This window comes from Musca vetustissima, unplaced genomic scaffold (genome assembly GCF_032173495.1).
Source record: "Musca vetustissima isolate MV318-11 ecotype Yass unplaced genomic scaffold, APGP_CSIRO_Mvet_v1 utg415353, whole genome shotgun sequence".
NCBI classification, from domain to species: Eukaryota; Metazoa; Arthropoda; class Insecta; order Diptera; family Muscidae; genus Musca; species Musca vetustissima.
In genome coordinates this window covers 388-6,118 of record NW_026882186.1, presented here as the reverse complement: position 1 = coordinate 6,118, position 5,731 = coordinate 388, and the positions used below count along the sequence as shown (strand labels likewise).

Genomic DNA, 5,731 nt, shown 5'->3' with positions numbered 1-5,731 from the left:
ATTACAATTTTGTGTTGGAGAGCAAAAACAGAAAGTATTAAGATCGACACTGTTAGGTCTTGTTATAAGAAAAATAGGTTAATGATCATTATTTTGCTCATTCGTTTTATTGATTTTTTTGTTTCTTCTTCTTTTTTTGTGGCTATTTATTTACAATTTTTTAATTGCATTTACAGTATATTTTTATTAGTTATGTTTTGATTCTTCAACATAAAAAAATTATGATGTGTCTTTTGTTCACCGGAATCGTATTTCCAAACAGAGGTGGCTGTAGAAAGTAATGTCTTAATAACATTAGCATTTTCCAAACACTTAAATTCTTCTCCATGTCCATTTGCGTCTTCTAGCTTCTTGTTCACACTTCTGTTTAAATTTATTTTCAGAGTTAACTTAGTTTTCTCTTCGGCGGAATGTATTAAAAAAAATATTTAACATACTACGGTTTTTATTCGCGTTGACTTTTATTTGACCTATTTTTTTGCATAATTCAACATCAATTTATTCAAATTCTCCCTCCTCCCTTTGTATTATTTTGGAAGAAATTATTGCTTCCCTCTTTAGGTTTCCCATCAAAAAACATTTTTTTAATTAAATTGACTAGATTTGACATAAACTATTTATTTTATTTAAATTATTCCTTTTTCATTTGACTGCACTTATATGTGTTCTTCCCATTGACTTATTTATTTTTCCGCGTGTAATATTTTACGTTTTCGTTGCGACTTTTTTGCCTAATTAATACTTGTGTTTTTTTATATATCTACGTAAATCAATTTTTTGGACTGAAATCGTTTCGCGTCGTTTTTAATTAAAAATATTTGTTACTTTCGTCGTCATCATAAATATACTACAATTTTGTATTTTTTATAAACAAATTCGAGTGCAAGTGTACCATATACAAACAACAAAACAAAAACACATTACAATTTTTTCACTACGACATACCTACTTCTTGGCGCTTCTAACAAAAATCTAACGACTTATATATTCACACGTATATTGTTACTTCGAACATCATGATTTCCTGTATCAACAAACTGTTGTATCCGACTGTAGCCACTGTGGCTGCAGCTTCGGCCGCAGCAACACTTGCCTCATCGAGCGGTGCTCCCAGTGAAACACAAAGTGAAATATCATCGGTGGATAGCGATTGGAGTGACATACGGGCGATAGCATTGAAATTGGGTGTTTCGAATCCTGATGATTTACATACGGAACGTTTCAAAGTTGATCGACAGAAATTGGAGCAAATGATAAAAGCTGATAGCTCCATAGAGGGTATGAATGGAGCTGAGTATTTTTTCGAAAGCGTTATGAAAACTACTGAAACATATATAAGCTGGCCTTGTAGACTTAAAATTGGAGCAAAGAGTAAAAAGGATCCTCATGTACGCATTGTGGGTAAAGCCGAGGAAGTAGCTAAGGCTAAAGAACGCATTTTATCAAATTTAGACTCAAGAGGCACCCGTGTCATTACGAAAATGTATATCTCTTATACCGATCACTCCTATATTATAGGACGTGGTGGCAACAATATAAAACGCATAATGGAAGAGACCTCTACACATATACATTTTCCCTATTCGAATCGTTCGAATCCAACGGAAAAATCGAATCAAATTTCATTATGCGGTTCACTGGAGGGTGTAGAAAAGGCCAGATCATTGGTACGTTTATCTACACCATTATTGATATCATTTGAATTGCCGGTAATGGCAGCAGGACGTCCCCAACCGGATAGGGATACACCGTATGTAACGATGGTCGAGCAGAAATATAATGTGCAGGTCATTTTCTCATCTCGTCCGAAATTACACTCATCCCTGGTTTTGGTTAAGGGCTCAGAAAAGGAAGCTGGGCACGTTCAAGAAGCTACACAAACTTTGATAAATTTTTCATGTGAAAACATTGCGAGCCAAATTTTAGTTAATATGCAATTGGAGATATCGCCACAACATCACGAAATTATTAAAGGAAAAAATAATACCAATCTACTGAATATTATGGAGCGCACAAACACTAAGATAATCTTTCCCGATCTATCTGATATGAATGTTAAACCTTTGTGACTATAACAGGGACCATAGAAGGGGTCTATAAGGCAAGACAACAATTACATGGTAATTTACCGATTGCCTTAATATTTGACTTTACCGACAATCAAAACGATGCCTTTGAAATAATGAGCCTTAGCACTAAATATGGCGTTTATATAACATTGCGCCAGAAGCAAAGACAAAGCACTTTGTTATTAAAGGAGTCGAAAAGTTTATAGACAAAATCTACGAAGCCCGTCAAGAGATTTTACGTTTGACAACACCTCTGATTAAGCCGGAAATACCGGAACGATATTTTATGCCACAGGACAAAGATTACAATTTGGCCTATCGCACCACACTGACAGCATTATTGGCTGGCTATAACGAAAGTCCCAAAACACCAAATGTAATGCCGGCCACAACCGGACAAATATCATTGTCGCCCTATGGCAATAATAACAATTTGTTCCTTAACAATAACAACAATAATAATCTTTTGAACAACAACAATAATAACAATGCCAACTTAAATCAGTTGAATCGACAACAATTTGGTGGACTCTATCCCACCACACCGACAGGCATTTGTCCGCCAACGCAAAAATATTTGCAGATACATAATAGCAATTATGCTAGGCAGCAGCAGCAACAACAACAGCAGCAACATCACCATCATAATCAACAACAGCAGCAACAACAAATTCAACAAACACAAATGCAGCCACCAAATCATATGATCCAGGCACAGCAACAACAACACGTGCCACAAACTCATAACATATCACCACGCAATAGCTGCAGCAACAACACCAGTGGCTATCAAAGTTTCAGCAGTAGTACAACATCATTGGAACAGGCCTATCCACCATTTGGTAATGCTTTGGGTGTTAACACCAACAATGGAGCCAATGGTCCATCTCTGCTCAACGGAAATCGACCCTCACCATTCCTCTGGTCTCACCTTATGGGTTGGGTTCAACAACGGGTATTGTTGACTCAACGCCAACAAATGGCCGACTACAATTGACCCAATACAAGGATATACATTTCTTGTTGACATCTCTGGGTTTGGACCATTACATCAAAATTTTCGTTTTAAACGAAATAGATTTGGAAATGTTTATGACTCTTACAGATGAGAACCTTATGGAATTGGGTATGTTAATACGGGAATTCCAATTTGGTCACCCTAGTCACATATCATTAGATTACAAGGCTGGTCACCCTAATTGCGTGATCTAAGTTTCGAGCGCATCCAGAAAATGTGATGGTATTGGTGTCGCTCTATTACTCAACATGTCGGTTTGTGTCCTCTCTGTAAGCTTTTCAAATTTTCCATTGTTCAATTACTTTACTTCTTTACCAACCTGCAACCACAACCGTTGAAATTGGTAAGCGGCGTTCGTTTCTACGAAGAAAATTCAATAAAGAACCATACTTGTTCTTATTCCACACAATTCTAATACATTTTGTTTTATTTCTATTCCTTCTCCTTTTTTTCCGCACAAAATCGAGGGGAAAATATTTCGAATTTCAAGAAATATTTTCTTTTTGAAAGCAGCATCTAAACCAGCATCTTCCCGCAGAATTCCCCATAATTGGCAAAATCATTTTGGTCCTTCGAGCCGGATTTTTATTGCTGTTTATCATCCAACAATTTCATCCATCAAGTTAATCAAAACCAAGTTAAGTTTGTGCTTTTATTATTTCGAAGTGAGAAAATACAATAGTGCATTTAAAACAACAACAATTCAGTGCGATAAACAAAGTGCGTTTTGCCGTCGGCAATTTGATTTTTCGTTTACCTTATTCAACGCACAGTGTTCCAATTTAATTCCAAAAAATATTCATTTTTTCGCACGATAATTTATCCATTTACATTGAATATTTTACATCCAATTCAATTCCATAATTTTCCATTTAATATTCAGTGAAAAATTTTTCCATTTATTTTTCCATAAAATTTCTATAAATATATTAAAATTTATATTTATTTATACTAAAATTCCATATTCCATTTATTTCTTAACTCGCGACAGTGTGTTTTCTTTTTTATTTCTTCGTTGTTTTGCGTTTTGCCGCGAAGTTATTTAGCATTCTCTTTCCATTTCTAGTGGTTTGTTGTTGTGTTTATACTTATCCATCATCTTTTCTAACTCCAGCAGTAGTAGTTGTTGTTGTCGTTAGAGACTAACCAGTGTTGTGGAGTCTCTCTACCGACAAAACAATTACCGTATAAACACACACCCACACTCATTCGTTTGCCAGCTGTTCTCTGTTGAGTCGTTTGTCCACTCAGCAAAACAAGCAGTGACATTCTGTTTGTTATCACTCAACAGTGAGTAGCATATTGTTTATTATTATACGTGCACCCTACCGTCAGTCCGTTTATATGGTCGCACTATAAGTAGTTTGTGACACATAATATTTTTTTATATATTTCATATATATTAGTGTTGCTTTTCACTTACCTAAATCCCTACGATTGTTTAGTGTGTATTACGGCCGCTAGTTGTCGCCTTATAAATAAAGTTCTCCTTATAAAAACATCGTTTTTCAAGTGTTTTTTGAATTTTTTTCGTAATTGTGGCAAGTCTACCGAACTTGCCTTAAATAAGTTTGTTCCTATTGGTCCGTGGCTATCCTAGTTCCGCATACTGCCGCTAGAGGTCGCACTTCTATTCAAGGAAATAATCGAAAAGACGCAATTTTTTCCCTTTTTCTTCTTAATATTGAGGTGTTCTGTATCCTTTCGGGTTATATTTCTCACAGTTGGTCTTTAATTCCCTTGTCCGAATTTCTAGTTCACACAGTGGCAGCTAGTTGTCGCTTTCCACACCTTTAATTAGGACCTAAACGCTACATACGTGATTTTTCCCATTTTTTTTCGAAGTTTTTCCTTCATTAAAAGTATATAAAAATGTCGTTGGATGCGTTTATTCGCAATGCTGATCGTCTCGTCGCATTTAATGCCGACGTAAGCGATGGTGATATTCCTATTACTTCACCACAATTAATCAAGGTCCATATTTCCGAATTTAAGTCCTTATGGGAACAAGTGAAGTTATCCTTTGACCAATTTATGATCGATAGGCCAACCGAAGATGATGGAGAGCAGGAAGACGGTGATGATGATACTGCTTCGGAGTTGGAGACATTCCGGGCTAAATACAATAGCACCTATGTGACTTATTGTACATGTTTAGCCCGCCTAACTCAGCTCTTGGAGGACTTCCAAGCCCAATCGGTTCCAAAGGAACCTTCAACCTCCCCATCGTCGTTGCCTTCTCCTGGTCCTAGTTCCGGTATTCGTTCTGAGCACAGTTCAAGCTATTCATTCAATCTCCCACCGTGCGACACTGAGGTCTTCACTGGGGATTATATGTCATGGCCTACCTTCCGAGACATGTTCACGGCCGTGTACATAAAAAATTCCAGGCTCAGTACAGTTGAGCGCTTGTTCCATTTAACACAGAAGACCAAAGGTGAAGCACGTGATATTGTCCAAAGAGCTCCACTTACCAATCAAGGTTTCCAGCTAGCTTGGCAGAACTTATGCTCACGTTTCGAAATCAAGCGCATTCTGGTGAATGGTCAGCTGAAAATTTTATTCAATCTTCCCTTTATTAAATCCGAATCAGCGAGCTCCATTAAATCCATGCAACGCGATATTAACTCCTGTATTGATACGC

The 5,731-nt window shown here is 36.7% G+C and overlaps 1 pseudogene; it reads left to right on the top strand.

The window, feature by feature from the left end:
* The first annotated feature begins 1,012 nt into the window (after window positions 1-1,012).
* LOC133328401 (protein bicaudal C-like) lies at window positions 1,013-3,281 on the top strand (annotated as a pseudogene).
* Window positions 3,282-5,731: the final 2,450 nt, after the last annotated feature.